General features: G+C 41.9%; 1 protein-coding gene across 2 annotated transcripts in view; it reads right to left on the reverse strand.

The window, feature by feature from the left end:
* The window catches only part of LOC126259026 (uncharacterized), a 667,737-nt gene that overhangs the window by 214,843 nt on the left and 425,309 nt on the right, over window positions 1–27,585 (reverse strand). The gene's annotated exons all lie outside the window — the stretch shown is intronic.

Consider the following 27,585-nt stretch of genomic DNA (forward strand, 5'->3'; position numbering starts at 1 on the left):
TGGTATCAAACATAGGGCTTAATTTGAGAAATAAAGTACGTTGTTGTATGAAAGTGAATCAAGGGCCACGGAAAAACTGACATGTGTGGTTACCGATGGATGCTGAAAATTGATCGTTGAAGTAATAAACGAGGGGTTTCTTCTCAGACTCAGCGAGGAAAGGAATAGGAGGTAAAAAATAACGAGAGATAGAAAGAGGATGGTAGGTTACTTCTACGGCTCTGTATGGAGGCGCACAAGCAAAAACTATTAGTGAGGACATAGGTTGAAATATAAACAACAAATAACTGAGAACGTCGAATGTAGATCTACTCCTAGATAAACAGATTGTCTGAGGACTCATAATTGCGGTCAGCCGTATAAAATCAGACATGTGACGGACGGAAAAAAATAATCACAGCTCATTCTAAGCCGATTTATCGCAGTACGTGCAGTTTCATCAAATAGCTTTTTGTATATTTTTTTTAAAATCTGCTTCTGACTGGTTTAATGTAGCCCGCCACGAATTCCTGTTGCGCTACGTTCTTCGTTTCCGAGTAACATTTGCACACTACATTATCAGTTATTTGTTGTATATTTCCCTTACAGATTTTACTCTGCAGTTTTCTCAAGTAGTACACCCTGCAGCTCCTTGAAGTACTACTGTAGTTACTCCCTCATGTCCCAACACGTATGCTGTCATCCTGTCTCTTCTTCTTCTCAAGTTTACCACACGTTTCTCTTCTCGCCGATTCCGCGGAGATCCTCATTTCTTTCCAGTCCAATTAATTTTCAACAACCTTCTGTAGCACCACGTCTCAAACGCTTCGTTTCCCTTCTGTTCCGGTTTTCCCACAATCCATGCTTCACTACCATACAATGCTGTGCGCCAAACGCACAAAAAAAAAAAGCATATGTTTCATCCTAGTAGACTTCATTTTGGCCAGCGATGCCGTCTTTGCCTGCCTAGTCTGCTTGTTATGTCATCCTCACTTCGTCCGTCACGTGTTACTTTGCTCCCAAGACAGCAGACTTCCTTCACTTTTTCTGCTTCGTAGTGTCCCAATTTTGGTGCAAACTTTATCACTAATCTCACTTGCGCTTCCCCTAGAGTATCGTCTTCTTCGGTTTACTCGCAGTGAATAGTATGTGCTCCTCAGACTGTTCATTCCATTCAACAGGCCCTGCATTTCTTCCTCACTTTCACTGAGTGTAACGATGTCATCATCGAAACTTATCACTGATAATTTTTCACCCCGAAGTTTAACCCATTCCTGATCTGTTTTATTATTTTCAAAATTTATTCTTTTCATTCCGTCACTGTGCCTCAAATACGAACCATGTATCACGCACTCAATATCATTGTTTCATTGATTTTCGTAATTTTCACAGGCATTAACTTCGTCTCCAGAAGAGCAGCCGACCATTAAAAAAAAAAACACCACTGCGTGACATTCCTCCTGGGAGCTATATCAGACAAACATGTGCCGTAGCCACAAATTTATCGGCCAAACACTGGCAGAGATACTGGCAAGTGCGCAAATACGAGGCGACTGCGCTGCCTGGTGAACCACTTCAGTCTCGATGTGGTCCACGTGTTAAAGCAGACACGTGGAAATGAGCGATCCATGTACTGCTCTAAGTGCAAACGCCCAGAGTAGACCAAGTAGGCGACGGCTCCCGTCAGGGACTGTGTGTGTGTGTGTGTGTGTGTGTGTGTGTGTGTGTGTGTGTGTGCGTGCGTGCGTGCGTGTTTGTAGGTCCACCGTAATCCAGAAGCGTATTTCGTCAGCCGCGAGAGCGTATATCGGCTGCGCAGCGTGTGGCACAGAAACGGCGCGAGTTAAGGCTGTTGACGCGAAGGAGAGTGGATGGGAGCGGACAGGCGGCAGCGGCAGTCGTTGCACCTCACGGGCGGCCCACATTCTGCGGCACGTCGTACGAACAAGACAGTGCGGTAGAACGACGCCCAACACCATCTGCCCGGCGAGCAACCGCTGGATTCGTACGCTGGCACTTCTTTTTCAGTCACATTCATAGAATATGATCGCAGTCGTAACCGATGTCGGCCATAGATCGACCCACTTTAGATTATATATGTCACTTGACAAACAAGCCATGTCGTGACCACTTTATTACCCAAATGGTGCCTATGACCTAGAAATGTGAATATGTTCAACGTACACTACCCGATTAAAAGCATCCGGACATACTTATGTAATGCGGATTTGAATAATAAGATGTCACGACAGGCCAATGCGCAGGCAAAAAAGATGTGAGGAGTACTGTGACACCAGAATGAGTCGGTTAGGAGAGCACAGTGACTTCGAACGTGCATCCGTCATTGGATGTCACCTGAGTAACTAATCCATCAGGGACATTCCAATCCTTCTGAAACTGCCCAACTCGACTGTTGGTTATGTGAGTCTCAAATGGAAACGCGAGCGAACAATCAAAGCTAAAGAATACCAGGCAAACCTCGTGTAGTGGCGGACAGGGACCTTCGAGCAATCCCTGGGGTCGTTGTAAAAAATCACCATGAAAATCATCGATAGGAATCACTCGTGATTCCTATCTGCTACCAGCAGTACAGCTAACACAATGGCTGTGCGTAGGGACTTAAAACAAACAGGTACAATTGTTGAACATCGAGAAGCCCCTCGTAATCTGCACGGAATTCAGTGTTAAGTGACGCCTGAGGTGGTGTAAACAGCGACACCAGTGGACAGTGGATGACTGGAAACGAGTGATTTGGAGGCATGAATCACGCTGTAGCCCGTGACAAGAGAAGAGTTTGGGTTTGGAGAATGTGTCCTCACGTCTAGTGTCAACAGTGAAGTACAGGGAACTGGTGTTATGGTATGGATATGTTTTTCGCGGTTAAGGTGTGGTGCACTTATTGCGCTTAAAAAGACGCTAAATGTAGAAGGATATGAACACATTTTACACCATTCTGTACTATTATGTAAAGAAGCAATTCGGAATCGATGATTCATTGCATCAGCATTACGACGCAGCCTGTCATAAAGCAGTATCTGTGACGCAATCGTCTGTGGCCAATAATATTCCTCAATTGGATTGGCTTGCCCAGAATCACAAACTAAACCCAGTGGAACAGCTTTGGGATGAGTTATAACGTCGACTTCGCTCCCAGACTTCTCCGGTTGCGGCACCTGAGGGTGAATGGACTGCCAGACCCCTGCGTCCCATATCGCTATCTCTGGCAATCCACCAAGAAAAGTGGGACTGCAGCCGGACACAAAGTACTTCAATAATGATAATAAAACCAGCGGATGTATTTGCCTCCATGTGGCTGGAGTTCCAGTCGTCGTCTGACCATGCTGGCCTTATTATTGCCGCGGAAAGTACGGAATCCAGTTTATTTTGGCCCTCTGCATACGGTTCTGTTCATTGCACATGAAAATGGTTGTGGATGGCAGGTTACGCTTGGTTCCTGAAGATGACACCATTCGACGTCGAAACTGCTGGTATGTTTAAAAAAGAATAAATGACTTTCGATTCAAATACAGCCGCTGGTTTTTCTTTTATTATTCAAGCCCATCACTATTTTCTCCGGTTTGGGCACTTGAGGGTGAATGGAGTGCCATTCCTTCATAGACATTTAGATGCTGCATTGAAAGTGTCCCCAGCAGAGTTCCAGCCGTCTTAAAGGAAAAACATGTCCGGATACTTGTGATCAGATAGTGTACGGCCGAAAACAGATATGATTGTGCTCATACTGTGTCTAAAATTAAAAGATTATATATGAATAAATAAGGTCCATCAAATGAGTTTGCTACCACAATTGATTTTTTGCGAATAAAGCAATTTAATTCGATTAATATATTTTCATTTATTACTACGTCACAAGATCAAAACTTAGAACTTGTGAAACAAAGTTCGGTGTCAACTGCAATAAACCTAAGCCTAAGCGTTTGTCACGCCATATTATCGGTCCTTCTGGTAGTAATTTTTTTACATATTCTTTTCCGTTTATTTTGTCTAAATTAACTTCTTCCGAGCTTTAGCACACCATTCGACTTTTAACATTCTTATCTAACGGGATCTTTCGCAAGCTACCAGTTCCTTCATTCCATTCTTTGAAACAGCAGTGGCTACATCTAAAAGCTTCCATATTAAGCACTCTATATTGATCCAATTTCTGCTTAAGCACTGCAAAAGAGGAAGGACTAAAGACGTCCTGGGTAAAAACAACTTAACCCTTTGACTACCATTGGGAAGTGTGTGTACCACAATACATGCTGTATATTATTGCCATGTATCAATGCCCCACTGGTAAAGGAAGTCTGCTAAGAGTTCGCAGAATTTTTACAATTACAGCTTGCACCTGTAACTTATGCTATCTTCAAGTTTCATTGTTAATCCTCTGCACCGTAATGTCGCATCGAAATAGTTTGCACATACATATAGATAACCCCAGGAACAGACTTGCAAAGCGGGCTGCTACTGCATGTTTCCGGACAATTTGTGTCGATGAATTGAGCGCACGTATTGATGTTTGCCGCGTCACAAAACGTGCCCGTATTGCACACCTGTAATTTGAGTAACAAACCTGAAGAGGTGCTGAATCCGCTGGTGTATGTACGTCTTGAATAAGTCTGCACTTTTTGCTCAGTTACCGTTTGAAGTCTAAGAGGTACCAATAAATAATCCTGTATGTGCCACCCCTCAGCGCGTTGGAAAACGAAACGGCGAGATTGTTCCTCATATTGTTACTTCTGGCTACGACATTAAATAAAATAATAATATATTAATGTCGTTCATTCTGAAAAAAAGGATAGTCAAAGGCTTACAACATTTCAGAGATTCATCTCTGTCCCTCCGCTCATATACATCGTTTCGTCTGCCATTAATGTTATGATACAGCCTATCAGAAAACCTCCAAACGCGAAACAGCGACGTCTCTTCATTACAGCAACCGATACGACGACCTAAGCCTCCGACCATGACAGCGGAACCGTCATTATGCGAAGAAGTGCGTTATATCAAAATACAAGCGAAAGTTCAGGACACTGTGTACTGAGTTTGTTAACCATGCGTTTTTCGTGGAAGGGACACATCAGAAATTCGTCGAGATATGAGCCGCTGGGAGCCACAGTGGTGTAGCTCAAGTTTTCCCACTTCTGAGAAATGAAAAGTTTTGCGTTTCGTTTTATGTAAAATCATGCTTAACAATAATTCGTGATTCATTTAATAAAATGTACAAATGAAATATTATAATTACGTTTACTAGGGACATTTTAGTTACTTGTACCTTAAATTCCTTTATATAGCACCTAAAAGTTGGAGTACCCCTTTTCCTCTCAGAAATTTACTTATAGTGAAAGGTAAAGTAGCATAAAACACGAGTTGTACCACTCCTATTACAAACGTTTTGATGATGCTGAATACCTGTGAAGGAATACCCTGTCTTTTAATCTCCATAACTGCAGTTTATTTGTAAAACATAAACACAGTATGATACATTAAATAGTCTGTACTTATTGCTCCCATTGTGCACTTTTCTCTCACAAATCGAGTTAAAATAATTGCATTATTGTTTTTAATTACTAGAATGCTAACTACTGGGTTGGTCTAATAGTTCAGCAGTGCGTTCGTCTACGGATTATAAATAAATAGTTGTTTCTAAATCTCAAAATTTCTTAAAATGCAGTTATTGTCATGCTGATATTTCAAGAGATTTTATAATGGAGCGTGTCTGTTTATTCGATTTCACCATCAACGTCATCTTCCTGTCTCAACATGTCCAGGTCTGGATTTCTGAGCTGAACTTGCAGTTGTCAGTTGGTTGAAGAAAGCTTGGTGCACCGGAGGGATGTATGGGAGTAGTGTCATCACGTCTTTCCTTTTTCCCTCAGTGACAGCTCGCACACTATTGTTGAAAGGGATGATTTTTATGGTTTATGCGTTTAATGTAAGACATCACTTCCTGACTCGTGTAGGCTTTAACCCAGTCTGGAGTGCAAACTTCCCTTAAAAAGACAATTTCTGCTTTAATAACACCTGGATTTTTAATGAAAGAAAAGTCCTAATATTTACTAGCACTGTTTCAATAACTTTTAGATTTTAGAGCTTAAATAAAAACGCAAAACATCACAGGACAAATCGACCACGTAGCCTAGCCGCTTGGCCTAGCCGCTGGCGTGAGAGGAAGGATGCATTTGGAGCTCTCAAGTGGCTCCAGTGGGAGTCATTGTTATGCCACTTCTCCACAACAAATTTCCGTGCATTGAGAGTAAACTGAGTGGTATAACTTAAAACCTAATTTTCTTTTATATAGTAATGTCGAGATGTGAATAGGCTCTGATTAAACAAGCAAGGGACTAGATTAACGATCGTGACCTGTTTTTGAAGGGAACCTCCATAGCAGTAGTCTGAACTGATATGCAGAAAACATCAGAACAGGTACATTTCTAAGAACACAACATGGTAATTAAGCACAATGATTTCTATGTTTAATGATGACAACTGAGAACGCCTGCGTTCTTATGTGTGAAATAAAATAACATGGCCTTAAAAGATGTTATTACAGTAGGGCTGCAGTTCAGTAGTAATAAAGAATATAATTAGACGTGAAACAAGCTGCTAATGAGGTTGTGTAACATTCACTGTTTTACATTAAGTTGTGCATCAGTATGCTCTCCAATTCCTTTCCGCTCTCCACAACTTTCTCCCTTTGTTCTGTAATTTATGGCGCCCATTGTTCATCTGCATTATGCGTGTTGGATGTATGGCCTAGAAACACACTGTTAGGAACACTAGCTCTTAACTAGTGTACGGAACACCCGTGTGACATCATTACAAAAAGGGTGACAATTACGTGTTTAACGACAGAAAGCGTGAGAGCCATTCGGAAAGTAGGATCCGATAGGTGCGGAATGGAGAGGACAGTGAAAATCCGATGAAGCTTTGACATATGTATTAAGCAGTGTCTGTAGTACGCCTGTCGATCGCGTCACATCGCTCTTTTCAGTTCTGAGCACACAGTGATCACGTAAAGATGCCTAGAACAATGGCGTCTCCTGCCAAGTAAGGTCGCTCAATGAGAGGTTCCATCTGATTTCATGCAACCCCACATAATGTACCTGTCATGTACCTGTGTTTACTTCTTCGCGACAGTTCTCGGCCGCACACTGTAGGGGTAATGAGGACGCTCCTGCAGCGTTTTCGGTGGTAAGTGTTTGATCACCCACCATGCAGCCTGGTCGTAGTTCCCTCTGGTGACAATCTCTGCTCAGAGAACCGCTGACTACGAAGACAACATTTCGGCAAGACAACGAAGTGCAGACCAGTGTAAAGGATAGGCAGAAAGCACAGGCGGCTGCCTTCTACGACAAGGCTATTGGAAAGTTGGTACAACGCTACGATGGATGTATCACTCGAACTATGTGGAGAAGAATCTGTTGCACATAAAACATTTATGATTTTTTACTGCGGCTTCCATTTCCGACAGATAGGACACAAACTGGGACGGAAGATCAAGTCGAGGCGGGTCACAGTGAACCAGTCGGAACTATGATTGGAAAAAGTTTTTGGACGCAACGATAAACCGTAGGTATCTCAACAATTGGTTCATCAACAGCCACTTGACATTCTCCGGTAGGTAAAGATTTTTCATGCACTCTATCGCAGTTTTCAGTTAAGCGCATCCATGTCGCCCACGCACGTGTTCCAATGCCATTCAGCCGCCTTCCATTAGATCGGTACATTTTGTTATCTATTTTGTATCCACCCAAAAACTTCATTGGTCCATCTACCATTCAGTTGTCTGATTACACATCCCACCCTCGTCCGCTTTATATTCATTAACGTCATTATTACCTCTACCGTGCTGGTCTGCTCTCTGCTGCATTTGTTTGCGTTCCCATCTCCCCTAGTAATTCCGAACATGCAGCTCTCCATTGCTTTCTGAATGGTTTTCGCATTAAAAGTCTGTGTCTAGAAGCTATAATTGGCTGCTTACATACGTTTACAGGTAGCAATAAGAAATGGGCGCACGACCTCCACTCGTGCCATACTTAAAAAAGGTTTCTATTGCAAAGAGCCACCCTTTTATTTACGACCGCTGTTCCTGTACAGTCAGTCATTGACTTTGTCCACACTTGATATAGTAATCTGCTCTGAAATAACTAAAGAACAGGAAAGGATCTTGTAATACCTGATTTCTTCATGATGTCTATTATTTTAGAAGAAGAATTTTTTACGTTGATACCTACCTGACTAAGTCATTTTCCGGGAAGAACAGTTCCACGACTACGCATCATTGTTTTTATCTCATTTAAATTTGTATCTTTGCGACTCGTCCTTGAGGGCTTAAAGAATGAGTCCCAGGGTAACGATACAAATTTCGGTAAATTACTTCATAAGAGCATTACATTGGCATCAATATATGTAATACGTAGTAATGTAGCTATCTGTAACCTAAGCTGTATATAATGCCGGTAGGGTTTAAGGTCCTATTGGGTATTACATAAGTTACTAGCAGTAGTGTTGCTGTAATGTAATTAACCAAAACTTGTATATCTATACTGCTCATTTTATATGGAAAGCTACTGGTACACTGCTTAAGTCAGTTTTATTTTTATTTTAACACCACCATGCATTTTGACGGACATACCATCACCGTCAGGAGGATTATTGTTGCTTTTACGTTGTTGAATTTGTTTGTGACATATAAGTGTTATCTATTTCGTAGACAGCGCTGTGGCGGGGACGTTATGCATCGTCTTGCACTGCCGTTGAAACTGCGGACAACACTGAGTGGATTTATGCACTTTTCTGAATGTATGTGGCTGCTGTACTTAATATCCGGGCGAATATATTTCCAGCATACTCACCATGTGTTTGCATTTTATACTTCAGAGTGCTACAATATTTACAAGTCTACAGTTCAAAGAAGTTTGCTTTCACAAATAGTCTTGTCATAAGGCAAGATTTGCTTAAAAGAATATGGAGATATGTGTATATTAACGTTACGTAAGCTTAATTCTACGCAATAGTACTCTAATGTAAAGTTAGCTATTTTAATTTAAAAAATTGAAAAATCTTGGAAATCTGCAATTTTGATCCACTGACTTTGACAAATTCACGTTATGTGCATCATGAAGTTAATCTACTTATAACTTTATTTAGTGTGCATTACGAATTGAGGTGGCCTATATATTCTTTGTGCAAGTCTATCTTATGACCTTTCTGTGAGTTTTGCAGCATTATTAGGTTATTTCATTGCCTTCCAATTTATGAGCTGTAGATACAGTAATGTTACAAGTCTCTTTATTCTAACAGTGCGATAGTATGGTAATACACCTTCGTCGAAACACTTAGCTGTGTAAAAATAGAAAGTGACTGAAGCAGTATACCAATAATTTGATTGTATTAGAACAGTTGCGACCTTTAACTAGCAGTCCATTAGGCACATATTCATTCTTTTCGTATTATTTTTATACAGGAACGTTTCTAAATGGATCTGTGACCGCGAAACCAGTCGCAAAGAAAGAAATGCAAATAAATGAAACGAAAACAACAAAAATCTAAATTTTCCCTGACGTCATGAGAAACTATAATTGTTTGGCAGACATTTGCTCACATCCCAATACCCATTGCTTTTTCAGCATGATTTGAATATGTCTATCAAATACGGTTAAATTTCACTCAACGTTACACTTTGAGGTCATTGTGAAACAACGACAAACGAAGGAATCACTCGAGCATACACCTGAATTCATTTACGGAAAATCTGGATAGCCGGATGGGAATTTGAACCGCTGTTCTAAATATGGATCCATAGCCATAAACGCAACGGGACCCGGCTTGCTTCCACGCAGTGCAACCTTTCTCCTGCTCAGTTGGTCCTTTGAGCAGCTGTGTTTTGAGATGCTCCCCGCGATCTGGCTCTAGCGTGGCCTACCAGTTGCGCTGACGGGCGATATTTTATCGTCAGCCGGCGCCTAGGAGAAGCCTTACATAACGGCGTGCCTCGGTCGCCGTTTCGACGCACAACGATGCACGGCGGAGGGGCCGCGGATCGGGTACACAGAGGAGGCCGGCAGAATGCTGGGTGTGATTCAGAGGGCTCCGAAAATAATGTGCACTTGCGCCAGCGGGCCCCGAGCCGCGTGCCAAGCTCATTAACGGCGCGCTCCTAGCCGGGACTGCGTGAGCCGACACACGCACCGGCCGCCGCCGCCGCCGCTGCACACAAGCTGCCGCCCACGTGCCCGCCTTCGTAAACAAGTCCTGGCCCGGTTCCAGCAGCCACTCAGCTCACTTTGCCGCTGCCCGTACTCTCAAATGAGCACTCATGGTAGGCCAAAACATGCACCCCAATCCGATTTCGCGCTCTTCCAACTGAGCCGCCCGAGTCCACCAAACAGACGAGATTTAGGCGCGCCACTACCTGTTCCCTTCTCTCAGTAGCTCAAAGCCTGCGCGGCTACAGAAGGTTGAGTGGGGTAGGCTGGGAGGGAGAAGCGGTTCAGACTCTTGGCTCACTCGGAAGTAACGTCAGAATGACGTGTACATGTCCGGCTTGGTGCCCAAGAAAAGTACGCCCTCCCCCCCTCCCCCTACAATGAACTTTTAACGCCATACTAGCCGGCTTGTCCGCCGCACTTCGCGAACGCTCGCCTTACGTGCAAGGCCCAACGAAAAACAATCTTTTTTTTTTCAGTAATTAGCCTTCTCTTCCGCCAACCTCTTCATTTCAGGGTAGCACTTGCAACCTACGTCCTCAGTTCGTTGCTGGATGTATTCCAATCTCTCTGCCGGCCGCAGTGGCCGAGGAGTTCTAGGCGCTTCAGTCCGGAACCGCGCGACTGCTACGGTCGCAGGTTCGAATCCTGCCTCGGGCATGGATGTGTGTGATGTCCTTAGGTTAGTTAGGTTTAAGTAGTTCTAAGTTCTATGGGACTGATGACCTCAGATGTTAAGTCCCGTAGTGCTCAGAGCCATTTGAACCTTTTTATTCCAATCTCTGTCTTCCTCTAGAGTTTTTACCCTCTACGGCTCCCTCTAGTACCTTGAAACTTATTCCCTGATGTCTTAACAGATATCCTATCATTCTGTTCCTTCTTCGTGTCAGTGTTTCCCGTGTACATACCTTTCCTTTTCGATTCTGTGCAGAACTTCCTCATTCCTTACCTTATCTCTTACCTCATCAGTCCATCTAATTTTCAAGAGTCTTCTATAGCACCACATCTCTAGTGCATCGATTCTCCCCTGTTATTATTTTATCACAGTCCCTGTTGCACTACCATACAATGCAGTGCTCCAAGGGTAAATTCCTAGAAATTCCTTCCTCAAATTAAAGTTTACGTTTGATACTAGTAGACTTGTCTTGCAAGGAATGCCCTTTTTAGATCCTCCTTCCTCCGTCCATCATGGATTACTTTGCTGCCTGTATAGAATTCCTTAACTTCACCTACTTCCTGACTATCAATCCTGATGTTAAGTCTCTCGCTGTTCTCATTTCTGTTACTTTTCATTACTTACTTCTTTCAATCCATATTCTGTACTCAACAGACTGTTCATTGCATTCACCGAATCTTGTAATTCATCACTTTCTAGTATTTGTAGACTTAGAGAAAGCTTTTGATAATGTTGTCTGGAATATTCTCTTTCAAATTCTAAAGCTGGCAGGGGTAAAATACAGGGAGCAAAAGGCTATTTACAATTTGTACACAAACCAGATGGCAGTTATAAGAGTCGAGGGGCATGAAAGAGAAGCAATGGATGGGAAGGGAGTGAGACAGGGTTGTAGCCTCTCCCCAATGTTATTCAATCTGTATATCGAGCAAGCAGTAAAGGAAGCAAAAGAAAAATTCGGAGTAGGTATATCGATGGAGAAGAAATAAAAACTTTGAGGTTCGCCGATGACATTGTAATTCTATCAGAGACAGCAAAGGACTTGGAAGAGCAGTTGAATGGAATGGACAGTGTCTTGAAAGGAGGATATAAGATGAACATCAACAAAAGCAAAACGAGGATAATGGAATGTAGTCGAATTAAGTCGGGTGATGCTGAGGGAATTAGATTAGGAAATGACACACTTAAAGTAGTAAAGGAGTTTTGCTATTTGGGGAGAAAAATAACTGACGATGGTCGAAGTAGAGAACATATAAAATGTAGACTGACAATGGCAAGGAAAGCGTTTCTGAAGAAGAGAAATTTGTTAACATCGAGTATAGATTTAAGTGTCAGGAAGTCGTTTCTGGAAGTATTTGTATGGAGTGTATCCATGTATGGAAGTGAAACATGGACGATAGCTAGTTTGGACAAGAAGAGAATAGAAGCTTTCGAAATGTGGTGCTACAGAAGAATGCTGAAAATTAGATGGGTAGATCACATAACTAATGACGAAGTATTGAATAGAATTGGGGAGGAGTTTGTGGCACAACTTGACAAAAAGATGGGACCGGTTAGTAGGACATGTTCTGAGGCATCAAATGATCACAAATTTAGCATTGGAGGGCAGCGTGGAGGGTAAAAATCGTAGAGGGAGACCAAGAGATGAATACACTAAGCAGATTCAGAAGGATGTAGGTTGCAGTAGGTACTGGGTGTTGAAGAACCTTGCACATGATAGGGTAGCATGGAGAGCTGCATCAAACCAGTCTCAGGACTGAAGACCACAACAACAGCAATATCATCAGCGAATCTTATTATTGATACCCTCTCACCTTCAATTTTAATTCCAATCTCGACCTTTTTTTATTTCCATCACTGCTTCTTCGATATAAGAACAGTAGGGGTGAAAAAGACATCCCTATCTTACACCCTTTTTAATCCGAGCACTACGTTCTTTGTCTTCCACTCTTCTTGTTCCCTCTTGACTCTTCTACATGTTGTATATTACCCGTCTGCCGGCCGCCGGTGGCCGAGCGGTTCTGGCGCTACAGTCTGGAACCGCGCGACCGCTACGGTCGCAGGTTCGAATCCTGCCTCGGGCATGGATGTTTGTGTTGTCCTTAGGTTAGTTAGGTTTAAGTAGTTCTAAGTTCTAGGGGACTTATGACCTCAGCAGTTGAGTCCCATAGTGCTCAGAACCATTTGAACCATTTATTACCCGTCTCTCGCTATACGTTACCTCTACTTTCCTCAGAATTTCGCACATCTTGCACCATTTTTTTCCTTGTAGAAAAGTCCTATGAACGTTTCAAGACTTCCCTTAGTCTTGCTTCCACTATCAGCCGCAACGTCAGAGCTGCCTCTCTGGTGCCTTTATCTTTCCTAAAGCCAAACTGATAGTCGTCTAACACGTCCTCAATTTTATTTTTCATTCTTATGTGTATTATTCTTGTCAGTAACTTGGATGCATGAGCTGTTAAGCTCATTGAGCGATAATTCTCGCAGTTGTCAGCTCTTGGAGTCTTCCGAATTGTGTGGATGATATTTTTCCGAAGATCGGATGGTATGTCACCAGACTCATACATTCTACACGCCAACATAAATAGTCGTTTGGCTGCCACTTTCCCCAACGATTTAGGAATTCTGATGAAATGTTATCAATCCCTGCTGCCTTATTTGAGCTTATGTCTTCCAAAACTCTTTTAAATTCTGATTCTAATACTGGATGCCCTATCTCTTCTGTATCGACTCTGGTTTCTCCTTCTATCACATCCTCCTTCCCTTTTATAGAGGCCTTCAACGTGCTCTTTCCACCTATCCGCTCTCTCTTCTGCAAGTAACCTTGGAGTTTCCATTGCAGTACTCATGTTCCCATCCTTGCTTTTAATTTCACTGCCGTCCGTTGTGGCCGAGCGGTTCTAGGCGCTTCAGTCCGGAACCGCGCTGCTGCTACGGTCGCAGGTTCGAATCCTGCCTCGGGCATGGATGTCTGTGGTGTCCTTAGGTTAGTTAGGTTTAAGTAGTTCTAAGTCTAGGGGACTGATGACCTCACATGTTAAGTCCCATAGTGCTCAGAGCCATTTGAACCATTTAATTTCACCGAAGGTTGTTTATACTTCCTTGTAAGCTGAGTCAGTCCTTCCGACAATCATTTCCTTTCCGATTTCTTCACATTTTGTTTATTTATTTATTTATTTACACATCACGTTCAATAGGACCAAACTGAGGAACAAATCTATAACGTCATGGAACGTGTCAATACATGAAATTACAACATAAAAGTAATAACAGAGTAACCCGAAAGAAGTCAGTCCATAAGTTTCAGTAACCACAATCATCAATACAACAAGAATCAACTTAATTTTGCAAGAAACTCCTCGACAGAACACAAGCAGTGACCCATGAGGAAACTCTTCAGTTTCGATTTGAAAGCGCGTGGATTATTGCTATGGTTTTTTAATTCGGGTGGTAGCTTATTGAAACTGCATGCAGTTGTATACTGCACACCTTTCTGCACAAGAGTTAAGGAAGTCCCATCCAAACGCAGGTTCGATTTCTGCAGAGTATTAACTGAGTGAAAGCTGCTTATTCTTGGGAATAAGCTAATATTGTTAACAAGAAATGGCAGTAAGGAATATATATATATATATATATATGTTGTGGTCTTCAGTCCTGAGACTGGTTTGATGCAGCTCTCCATGCTACTCTATCCTGTGCAAGCTTCTTCATCTCCCAGTACCTACTGCAACCTACATCCTTCTGAATCTGTTTAGTGTATTCATCTCTTGATCTCCCTCTACGATTTTTACCCTCCACGCTGCCGTCCAGTACTAAATTGGTGATCCCTCGATGTCTCAGAACATGTCCTACAAACCAATCCCTTCTTCTAGTCAAGTTGTGCCACAAGCTCCTCTTCTCCCCAATTCTATTCAATACCTCCTCATTTGTTATGTGATGTCCGGCCCCGGTAGCTGAGTGGTCAGCGTGACGGAATGTCAATCCTAAGGTCCCGGGTTCGATTCCCGGCTGGGTCGGAGATTTTCTCCGCTCAGGGACTGGGTGTTGTCCTAATCATCATCATTTCATCCCCATCGACGCGCAGGTCGCCGAAGTGGCGTCAACTTGAAAGACCTGCACCAGGCGAACGGTCTAACCGACGGGAGGCCCTTGCCACACGACATTTCATTTCAGTTATGTGATCTACCCATTTAATCTTCAGCATTCTCCTGTAGCACCACATTTCGAAAGCTTCTATTCTCTTCTTGTCTAAGCTATTTACCGTCCACGTTTCACTTCCATACATGGCTACACTCCAAACAAATACTTTCAGAAACGACTTCCTGACACTTAAATCAATACTCGATGTTAACAAACTTCTCTTCTTAAGAAACGCTTTCCTTGCCATTGCCAGTCTACATTTTATATCTTCTCTACTTCGACCATCATCAGTTATTTTGCTCCCCGAATAGAAAAAATCCTTTACTACTTTAAGTGTCTCATTTCCTAATCTAATTCCCTCAGCATCACCCGACTTAATTCGACTACATTCCATTATCCTCGTTTTGCTTTTGTTGATGTTCACCTTATAACCTCATTTCAAGACACTGTCCATTCCGTTCAACTGCTCTTCCAAGTCCTTTGCTGCCTCTGACAGAATTACAATGTCATCGGTGAACCTCAAAGTTTTATTTCTTCTCCATAGATTTTAATACCTACTCCGAAATTTTCTTTTGTTTCCTTTACTGCTTGCTCAATATACAGATTGAATGACATCGGGGATAGTCTACAACACTGTCTCACTCCCTTCACAACCACTGCTTCCCTTTCATGTCCCTCGACTCTTATAACTGCAATCTGCTTTCTGTACAAATTGTAAATAGCCTTTCGCTCTCTGTATTTTACCCCTGCCACCTTCAGAATTTGAAAGAGAGTATTCCAATCAACATTTTCAAAAGCTTTCTCTAAGTCTACAAATGGTAGAAACGTAGGTTTGCCTTTCCTTAATCTTTCTTCTACGATAAGTCATAGGGTCAGTATTGCCTCACGTGTTCCAACATTTCTACGGAATCCAAACTGTTCTTCCCCGAGGTCCGCTTCTACCAGTTTTTCCATTCGTCTGTAAAGAATTCGCGTTAGTATTTTGCAGCTGTGACTTATTAAACTGATAGTTCGGTAATTTTCACATCTGTCAACACCTGCTTTCTTTGGGATTGGGATTATTATATTCTTCTTGAAGTCTGAGGGTATTTCGCCTGTCTCATACATCTTGCTCACCAGATGGTAGAGTTTTGTCAGGACTGGCTCTCCCAAGGTTATCAGTAGTTCTAATGGAATGTTGTCTACACCGGGGGCCTTGTTTCGACTCAGGTCTTTCAGTGCTCTGTCAAACTCTTCACGCAATATCATATCTCCCGTTTCATGTTCATCTACATCCTCTTCCATTTCCATAATATTGTCCTCAAGTACATCGCCCTTGTATAGACCCTCTATACACTCCTTCCACCTTTCTGCTTTCCCTTCTTTGCTTAGAACTGGGTTTCCATCTGAGCTCTTGATATTCATGCAAGTGGTTCTCTTATCTCCAAAGGTCTCTTTAATTTTCCTGTAGGCAGTATCTATCTTACCCCTCGCGAGATAAGCCTCTACATCCTTACATTTGTCCTCTAGCCATCCCTGCTTAGCCATTTTGCACTTCCTGTCGATATCATTTTTGAGACGTTTGTATTCTTTTTTTCCTGCTTCAGTTACTGCATTTTTATATTTTCTCCTTTCATCAATTAAATTCAATATTTCTTCTGTTACCCAAGGGTTTCTACTAGCCCTCGTCTTTTTACCTATTTGATCCTCTGCTGCCTTCATTATTTCATCCCTCAAAGCTACCCATTGTTCTTCTACTGCATTTCTTTCCCCCATTCCTGTCAACTGTTCCCTTATGCTCTCCCTGAAACTCTGTACAACCTCTGGTTCTTTCAGTTTATCCAGGTCCCATCTCCTTAAATTCCCACCTTTTTGCAGTTTCTTCAGTTTTAATCTACAGGTCATAACCAATAGATTGTGGTCAGAGTCCACATCTGCCCCTGGAAATGTCTTACAATTTAAAACCTGGTTCCTAAATCTCTGTCTTACCAGTATATAATCTATCTGATACCTTTTAGTATCTCCAGGGTTCTTCCATGTATACAACCTTCTATCATGATTCTTAAACCAAGTGTTAGCTATGATTAAGCTATGCTCTGTGCAAAATTCTACCAGGCGGCTTCCTCTTTCATTTCTTAGCCCCAATCCATATTCACCTACTACGTTTCCTTCTCTCCCTTTTCCTACACTCGAATTCCAGTCACCCATGACTATTAAATTTTCGTCTCCCTTCACTATCTGAAAAATTTCTTTTATTTCATCATACATTTCTTCAATTTCTTCGTCATCTGCAGAGCTAGTTGGCATATAAACTTGTACTACTGTAGTAGGTGTGGGCTTCGTATCTATCTTGGCCACAATAATGCGTTCACTAAGCTGTTTGTAGTAGCTTACCCGCGTTCCTATTTTCCTATTCATTATTAAACCTACTCCTGCATTACCCCTATTTGACTTTGTGTTTATAACCCTGTAGTCACCTGACCAGAAGTCTTGTTCCTCCTGCCACCGAACTTCACTAATTCCCACTATATCTAACATTAACCTATCCATTTCCCTTTTCAAATTTTCTAACCTACCTGCCCGATTAAGGGACCTGACATTCCACGCTCCGATCCGTAGAACGCCAGTTTTCTTTCTCCTGATAACGACATCCTCTTGAGTAGTCCCCGTCCGGAGATCCGGATGGGTGACTATTTTACCTCCGGAATATTTTACCCAAGAGGACGCCATCATCATTTAATCATACAGTAAAGCTGCATGCCCTCGGGAAAAATTACGGCTGTAGTTTCCCCTTGCTTTCAGCCGTTCGCAGTATCAGAACAGCAAGGCCGTTTTGATTAATACCAAGCTAGTGTCGTCAGCAAACAGAGATATTTTAGAGTTACTCGTAATACTAGAGGGCATATCATTTATATAAATAAGGAACAGGAGTGACCCCAACACTGACCCCTGGGGCACCTCCCACTTGACTGTACCCCACTCAGACCCCACATCGCAGCCATTCTCAACATCGTGAATAATGACCTTTTGCTGTCTGTTGCTGAAGTAAGAGGTGAACGAATTGTGAGCTACTCCCCATATTCCGTAATGGTCCAACTCCTGGAGCAATATTTTGTGATCAACACAATCAAACGCTTTAGTTAAATCAAAAAATATGCTTAGTGTTCGAGACCTTTTGTTTAACCCATCCAGTACCTCACAGAGGTAAGAGAATATAGCATTTTCAGTTGTTAGACGACTTCTAAAGCCGAACTGTACATTTGATAGCAAATCGTGTGATATAAAACGATCAATTATCTTTAGTTACACAGCCTTTTCAGTAACTTCAGGAAACACTAATGGCATAGAAAAAGGTCTAAAATTGTCTACATTATCCCTTTCTCCTTTTTTATAAAGGGGCTTAATTACTGAGTACTTCAATCGTTCAGGAAACTCACCATTCCTGAAGGAAATATGGCTAAATACAGGGCTAACATATGCAGCACAGTACTTTAATATTCTGCTAGGCACTCCACCATAACCATTAGAGTCCTTAGTCATCAGTAATTTAATTATTGACTCAATCTACCCCTTGTCTGTATCAAAGAGGAGTATTTCAGACATCAATCTTGGAAAGGCATTTGCCAAAAAAGTTATATGATTCCCTGTAGAAACTAATTTTTTATCTAATTCACCAGCAATGCTGAGAAAATGATTGTTAAATACTGTACATATATCTGATTTACCAGTAACAGAAATATTTTTACTAAGAACTGACTTTATATAGCTGACCTTGTGCTGCTGACCAGGCACTTCCTTCACAACTCACCATATGGTTTTAAATTTATCCTGTGAATTACCTATTGTATTTGCATACCATATACTCTTTACCTTACTAATAACATTTTTAAGCACCTTACAATATTGTTTGTAATGGGCTACTGCAGCTTGATTGTGATTACTTCTAACATTTTGATATAATTCCCGCTTTGTTCTACATGATATCTTTATCCCACTAGTAAGCCACCCGGGCTGCCTTTTACTGCTAGTGCCCCGTTTAGAGCGTTCTAATGGAAAGCAACTCTCAAAGAGCATGACAGATGTGTTAAGGAAAGCATTATCATCTATGTTATTGGCACTATAAACATCCTGCCACTCTTATTCCTTGACAAGGTTTAAAAATCTCTCTATTGCTGTTGGATTAACTTTGCTACATAGCTTGACATTTGTTTGAGTACAAAAGCCTTTTAGTGTTAAAATTTGTGCATCATGGTCTGAAAGGCCATTCACGCTTTTACTAACAGGATGCCTATCTAGTAATGAAGAATGAATAAAAATATTGTCTATGGCTGTGCTACTGTTTGCCTGCATCCTTGTTGCAAAAACACAGTCTGCATCAGATCATATGAATTTAGGAGTTCTACCAACATCCTTTTTCTGCACAATCATACACAAAATTTATATTGAAGTTACCACATATAATTAATTTTTGGTACTTCCTACAAAGTGAATCAAGAACCCCCACTAGCTTGAGGAAAAATGCTCTGAAGTCAGAGTTAGGGGTCCTATAAACAAGAATAATTAGAAGTTTGGTTTCACTAAATTCAACTACTCCTGCACAACATTCAAATATCTGTTCAATGCAGTGCCGTGATAGGTCTATGGTCTCAAATGGGATACTGTTTTTTTACGTACATAGCCACCCCCCCAAACCTCTACTCCTTGAAAAACAGCCAGCTAATTTGTATCCCAGTAAAGGAAGCCTCTGAAATCTCAAATTATTTAAGTGGTGCTTCGACATACCAATAATTTCAGAGTAAACATCTATAAGTAGTTCACTAACTTTATCTCTAATACCTCTTACATTTTGATGAAATATGCTAATTCCTTCTCTACTTGGAAACATGACATCCTCTGAAGGTGAGTCCTTAGTTAGCGGGACTTCCTTTAAGCAGGTATACCTATCAGCTGTCTTCAATCTAAAAGAGGTGCACCTCTAACACCAGCTACTACAGGAATTTTTCCATGGGTGATCCCACCACCACCCACTGCACTGTCACCTATAAGCTTTGACAGCCTCCCCTTCCCATATCTGATTGAGGTGCAGGCCATACCTAGTGAAAACTGATCTATTGATAGACCCACTGTAGCACCACTGCCATCAGCACCCTCCCAAGCCAAATGATAACGCGCCTAACAGCCGCATAAAGATGAGGACGATCATGACACTGAAACAGTTGCACGAAATGCACATTAGTGCCACCAGTTTGAGGAGCTATCTGTTTTTCATGCAGCCATTTCGCCTTAACTTCCCTGCACTTCCTGTTTATTTCGTTCCAAAGCGACCTGGATTCCAGATTTTCTCGGAATATCATTGTACTTCCTTCTTTCATCTATCATCTGAAGTATTCTGTTCGTGTGTGAGGTATGTTAGCGGCATGACACAATCAATGCCTTTTCTGCGTGATAGCAATGGAAATATTATCAACGACAGTACTGCGAAAGCAGAGCTACTAAACACAGCCTTCCGAAATTCCTTCACCAAAGAAGACGAAGGAAATATTCCAGAATTTGATTCAAGGACAGCTGCCAACGTGAGTAACATTGAAGTAGGTATCCTCGTAATAGTGAAGCAACTTAAATCACTCAATAAAAGTAAGTGTTCTGGTTCAGACTGTATATCAATTATGTTGCTTTCAGAGTACGGTGATGCGATAGCTCAATACTTAACTATCATATACAATCACGCGCTCTACGAAAGATCATTACCTAAAAACTGAAAAGTTACGCAGGTCACACCAATATTCAAGAACGGTAGGAGTGATCCACTACATTACAGGCCCATACCATTAACGTCGATGAGCAGCAGGATTTTGGAACATATATTGTGCTCGTACATCATGAATTACCTCGAAGAGAACTGTCTATTGACACACAGTCAACACTGATTTAGAAAGCATCGTTCTCGCGAAACACAACTAGCTCTTTACACATTGAAGTGCTGAGTGTCCTTGACAAGGTATTTCAGACTGATTCCGTATTTCTAGATTTCCGGAAGCCTTTTGACACTATACTATACAAGCGGCTTGAAATTGCGTGCTTATGGAATATCGTCTCAGTTACGTAACTGGATTCGTGATTTCCCGACAGAGGCGCCCAAGTTCGTAATAATTGATGGGAAGTCTTCGAGTAAAACACCAAGTGATTCCTGGCGTTCCCCAAGGTAGTGTTATAGGCCCTCTGCTGTTCCTTATCTATAGAAACGATTTGGGTTGTTTTCAGATGATACTGTCGTTTATCGTCTAGTAAAATCATCAGAAGATCAAAATAAATTGCAAAGTTATTTAGAAAAGATATGTATATGGTAAAAAAATTGGCAATTGACCCTAAATAACGAAAAGTGTGAAGTCATCCACATGAGTGCGAAAAGGAATACGTTGAACTTCGTTTACACGATAAATGAGTCAAATCTAAAGGCCGTAAATTCAACTAAATACCTAGGAATTACAATTACGAACAACGTAAATTGGAAAGAACACATATAAAATGTGGTGAAGGCAAACCAAAGACTGTGTTTTATTGGCAGGACACTTAGAAAATGTAACAGATCTACTAAAGAGACTGTTTACACTACGCTTGTTCATCCTCTTTTGGAATACTGCTGCACGGTGTGGGATACTTACCAGATAGGATTATATAGAGTACATGGAGAAACCTCATTGAAGGGCAGCAAGTTTTGTATTATTGCGAAATAGGGGACAGAGTGTCACTGACATGATACAGGATATGGGGTGGACATCATTAAAACAAAGACGTTTTTCGTTGCGGCGGAATCTTCTTACAAAATTTCAATCACCAACTTTCTCCGCGGAATGCGAAAACATTTTGTTGCCGCCGACCTAGTAGGGAGTAATAGAGAATTATTATGTAGGTGGTTCGATGAACTCTTTGCCAGGCACTTAAGTGTGATTTGCAGAGTATTTGTGTAGATGTAGACGTGGATGTATTTCTTCTGTTACCCATGGTTTCTCCGCAGTTACCTTCTTTATGCCTAAGATTTCTTTTTAGAAATGTCCATTCCTTCTGCTAATGAGGTATTTCTTATCGCAGTCTCTATAGCCTTCAAGCGTGTCTCTTCATACCTTAGCACTTTCGTATCCTACTTTTTTGCGGATTGATCTTCCTACTAGTTTTTAAACTTCAATCTGCTCTTCATCACTACTAAATTGCGGTATGAATCTATTCGTATATCTGCTTCTAGTTAAGCCTTAAAATTCAGTGTCTGATTTCGGAATCTCTGTGACCATGATGTAATCTAATTGACATCTTCCCACATCTACCGGCCTTTTACGAGTATATCTACTCCTCTTGTGATTCTTGAACGGAGTATTCGCTATTTCTAGCTAAAATTTATTGCGGAATTCAATTAGTCTTTCTCCTCTCTCATTCATGCTACCAAGCCCATATTCTCCCTTAACCCTTTCTTTTACTCCTTCCCCTACAACAGCCTTCCAGTCCCCATGACTATTAAATTTTCATCTCCCGTGACGTACCGGTACTGAATTACCCGTTCAATATTCTCATATACTTTCTCTATCTTCATCTTCGTCTTGCGATGTCGGCATGTGCGCCCGAACTATCGTTGTCGATGTTGGTTTACTGTCGAGTCTGATGAGGACAATCCTATCACTGAACAGTAACTCATTCTCTGTCCTACCTTCCTATTCCACTTATACCATTTTCTGCTGCTGTTGACAATATGTAATACTCGTCTGACCAGAAATCCTTGTTTTCTTTCCATTTAACTTCACCCACCCCTACTATATCTAGATTGAGCCATTGCACTTCCATTTTCAGATTTTCTAGCTTCCCTACCACTTCAGACTTCTGACTTTCCTCTCCCCGACTCGTAGAATGTTATCCTCTCGTCGGTTACTCAGTCTTTTTGTAATTGTCACCTCCCTCTTGGCAGTCCCCTCCCGGAGATCCGAATGGTGTACTATTCCGGAATCTTTTACCAATGGAGAGGTCATCACGACACTTTTAAATTACAGGCCACATGTCCTGTGGATACACTTTATGTGTCTTTAATGCAATGGTTTAGATTGCCTTGTGCATCCTCGTGCCATTGATCATTGCTGATTCTTCCGTCTTTAGGGACAGTTTTCCATCCCCAGGGTATGTGCTTCTCCTCCAACCTCTTTGACAACGCCGTAGGTGGTGATTCTGCATGAAACTACCAACGCGCATCTGACAAGCGCTGCATTCTCCTGGGTATTTCGGATACCTCTAAAGCGCGCCTATTTTTTATGTTTATCTTTCATCTAGAAACTTAATCAGGCATTAAGGGTTCAACTTTTTTCGTATGCTATCAGGAGCTTGCATGGATTTAAAAGTGCAGTCGCGAATTGTCGCTGCCCACTGCTTTCTCCAATCTTATGGACAGCATGCGAATCCCGCGACGGCAGAACTGGGCTTCTTTTCAGGAGATCGATGAATCGATCCAATTTATCAGTCGTGCTGGAGATTGTCAGCTAGATCGTATGCCATTGGTCGACAAAGGTTGTAGGCTGGGAGAGCAATGTCTGGAGGGGAAGGACTTCCGATTTCAACGGTTCCAAGTATGTTTTCAGTAGTTTTGCAACACAGGGCCCAGCATTGTCATGCTGCAAAATCACCTTTTCGTATCTATCGCTGTATTGTCGCCGTCTGCCTTTCAGTGATCGGCTCAAACGCTTCAGTTGCTTTCGACAACGATCTCTTGTGATTGTTCCCATGGGTTCTCTCTTCCACCGCTATGACGGTCTTCGATGTCAAAATCACCGTTATTGAAGCTTTGAAACCATTGTCTGAACGTTCTTTCACTAATAAGTGCCTCGACGTATATCTTACCCAGTATTTTATGAGCCTCGGAGCAGATTTCTTCGTGTTATTGCAGAAATTAAAGTGTTCCGCAAATGACGAGAACAGGGCTCGTAACTTGACGTCTTCAGCCGAAAATAGCTTTACGAAGCATTCACAAATTAACTAATATATTGATCGCATTGTGTTTACAAATGCAGAAGCTTATTGTATAACACTTACGTCCTACCACCTGCACCAGCATTTGCCACTACTGCCATCTATTGCAAAACGGCGGAAGCAAAGTTTTGAACCTAATACGAGGGTTGCTCAGGAAGTAATGAATCCCATTTTTCTTCTCAGTCGAAAACAATGCTACGAACGCGAAACGTTACGTATGTATTATTTGAAGTCTCCTGAGTGAGCGCGCCAAGTTTCCGTCACTTCTGACAGATAGCGTAGCTGCAGGACAGTCAAAAAATGGCGCCTGTAGGTGATGTACGTTACAAGCAATGCGCCGTCATTGAATCTCTCACTGCAGAGAAAGAAACTGTGAGGGATATTCACACACGCTTTTACAGAGTTTTATGGAGCATCTGCTGCCGACAGAAGTACAGTTAGTCGCTGGGCACGGAGGATGAGGTCATCAGACGGTTCGTCGGATTTCCGCGATTTGCAGTGGTCGGGGAGAGCATCCACGGCTATCACACCTACATGTTGCAGCGAGCTGATGTTGTCATTCATTAAAGGATTCCATTCGTGGAAGCCATTTTGAGGGCGAGGAGGAGATGATTCACACAGTGAAGCACTGGCTTCGCCACCAGGACAATGATTGATACCGACGGAGCATATACGCCCTTGTTTTGCGCTGGAGGAAGGCCATAGAACAGGATAGAGATTACGTGGAAAAATAGAATGTGTAGAAAAAACACCATTCTTTCGTGTGTGTAATTCTCATTATGTTCAATAAAGAATTGTCGGACAAAAAATGCGGTGCATTATTTTCTGGGCAACCCTCGTACATCGGTATAGTGAAAAAGCCGGTGTAAGTGTATCATACATTATTGTGTAAAGGCACTTTAAGAAACACAACATCAAAAGTAATATATATGGGAGAACTGTCAGAACCTTGTGAAATAAAATCACTTGTAACTGCGCACTAGAGAATGTACTGAGAGAATGGAGGAACTCCAGCAATGCTAAGGGCGTTCAATTAGGAAAAAATCAAAGTAAAATCACCATAGTCTAGTTTTTGCAGATGTTATGGCATTAATTACGAACTCACTGGATAGTGCCAAAGAACAAATAACAGAACTACAGAAACAGGCAGACAAAATAGGACTAAAAATATCGTTTGAAAAAACATATTTAATCAAATATCAACGATGGCCCTCCAAATCTCAAGCACAATACCTAAAACAAACTGTTTTAAATACCTAGGAGAATGGATAACAAGCAGTACGAAAGAAAAGATAGACACAGAAAATAGAGTAAATAAATTGAAAAGGGCGATCTGAGTAAAAAAAAAACGTACGTAACAAAAGAACTTTGTCCTGGAACACAAAACTAAGGCAGTATCAACCAATGATAAGGCCAGAAACACTATATGCAACAGAAACACTTAAACTAACAAGATTTGGGGATCTTGAAAATTGAAAAAAATTGAAAGAAGAATTCTAAAGAAAATACTGGGACCTAAAAGCAACAGAAAGTTCTATTTGAAAATGGAAAAGCTAACTGATGTAATGAGGAAACAAAGACTACAGTTTTATGAGCACATATACTGAACCGATACTAACAGATTAATTAAGTAGATCTTCAATTTACTAAACAGCTATAAATCCAATTCCACATGGTTCACCGAAATTGACAAAAATACGAAAGAGACAGGAATTAGAATGGACATAATAGATAATAGAATACTTTTGAGAGAAGCAACACGAAAGGCAGAATTTCAGGAAAGAAAGTGGTCTGCAAAAGGCAGAAAGTGGACACGGGGAGAAAAGGAACGACACTCTCGAAGAATGAAGGAAGTCTGGGAGTAACGAAAATACAAAGAAGCATAGACAAAGCTGATTTATCGTACCCTCCAAAAGCGTTACTGGAATAAATAAATATACCAAAGCAACTGGTACACCTGCCTAATATCGTGTAGGACCCCCGCAAGCACACAGAAGTGCCGCAACACGACGTGGAATGGACTTGACTAATGTCTGAAGTAGTGATGGAGGGAACTGACACCATGAATCAGGCAGGGCTGTCGATAAATCTATAAGGGTACGAGGAGTTGGAGATCTCTTCTGAACAGCATGTTGCAAGGCATCCCAGATATGCTCAATAGTGTTCATGTATGGGGAGTTTGGTGGCCAGCGGAAGTGCTAAAACTGAAAAGCGTGTTCCTGGAGCCACTCTGTAGCAGTTCTGATGTGTGGGGTGTCGCATCGTCCTGCTGGAATGCACAATGGGCATGAATGGATGCAGGTGATCAGGCAGGATGCTTACATACATGTCACCTATCAAAGTCATATCTAGACGTGTCACGGGTCCATATCATTCTTACATGGTCTTCACCAGCTTGAACAGTCCCATGCCGACAAGCAGGGTCGATGAGATTCATGAGGTTGTCTCCATACCCATGCACGTCCATCCGCTCGATACAATTTGAAACGAGACTCGTCCGACCACGCAACATGTTTTCAGTCATCTGCAGTCCAATGTCGGTGTTTGAAGGGCCCAGGCGAGGCGTAAAGCTTTGTGTCGTGCAGTCATCGAAGGTACACGACCCTTCGGATCCAAAAGCCCGTATCGATGATGTTTCGTTGAATGGTTTGAACGCTGATATTTGTTGATGGCCCAGCAGTGAAATCAGCAGCAATTTGCGAAAAGGTTGACTTCTGTTACGTTGAACGATTCTCTTCAGTCGTCGTCAGTCCCGCTCTTGCAGGATCTTTTTCCGGCCGCAGCGATGTCGGATATTTGATCTTTTACCGGTTTCCTGATATTCACGGTACACTCGTGAAATGGTCGTACGGGAAAATCCCCACTGCATCACTACCTCGGAGATTCTGTGTCCCATAGCTCGAGCGCCGATTATAACATCACGTTCAATTTGCTTAAATCTTGATAGCCTGCCACTGTAGCAGCAGTAACCGATCTAAAAACTGCGCCAGACACTTGTTGTCTTGATGGTGTTGGGACAGCAAGCAGCCACAAATTTATTTTCAGTTCTTTTATTCAAAGGGTACCATTACCGGTTTGGAATCGCGATTCATCTTTACACGGTTTACACTCTTTCCTTATGACATGTGGTGTGTTTTTTTTACAGATTGTCTGCAATGTCGGTTTGGAGTGTTTGTTTTCATAACATTCGTCCAACAGATGTGAATACATTCCCACTGCATTCTTATTGTTGCACACGTAAATTTTTCTCACTGAACACTTTAGATTTAGGAAGGCGTGTAAACCGTCTGAAGATGAATCACAACGATTCGAAACCGGTAACGATACTTTTTGAATAAAGGAACTGAAAGTAAATTTGTGGTTGGTTGCTGTCCCAACACCATCAACATTTGTCTTCAAATAACAGCCACGGTCTCCATCATGTCATCATATGACAAAACTGCACTTGTTGTCTTCTACTGGCGGTGTGGCCGTGCGGTTCTAGGCGCTTCAGTCTGGAACCGCGTGACCGATACGGTCGCAGGTTCGAAGCCTGCCTCGGGCATGGATGTGTGTGATGTCCTTAGATTAGTTAGGTTTAAGTACGTATTTCTAAGTTCTAGG

Source organism: Schistocerca nitens, chromosome 1, assembly GCF_023898315.1.
Source record: "Schistocerca nitens isolate TAMUIC-IGC-003100 chromosome 1, iqSchNite1.1, whole genome shotgun sequence".
In the NCBI taxonomy this organism is placed as follows: domain Eukaryota; kingdom Metazoa; phylum Arthropoda; class Insecta; order Orthoptera; family Acrididae; genus Schistocerca; species Schistocerca nitens.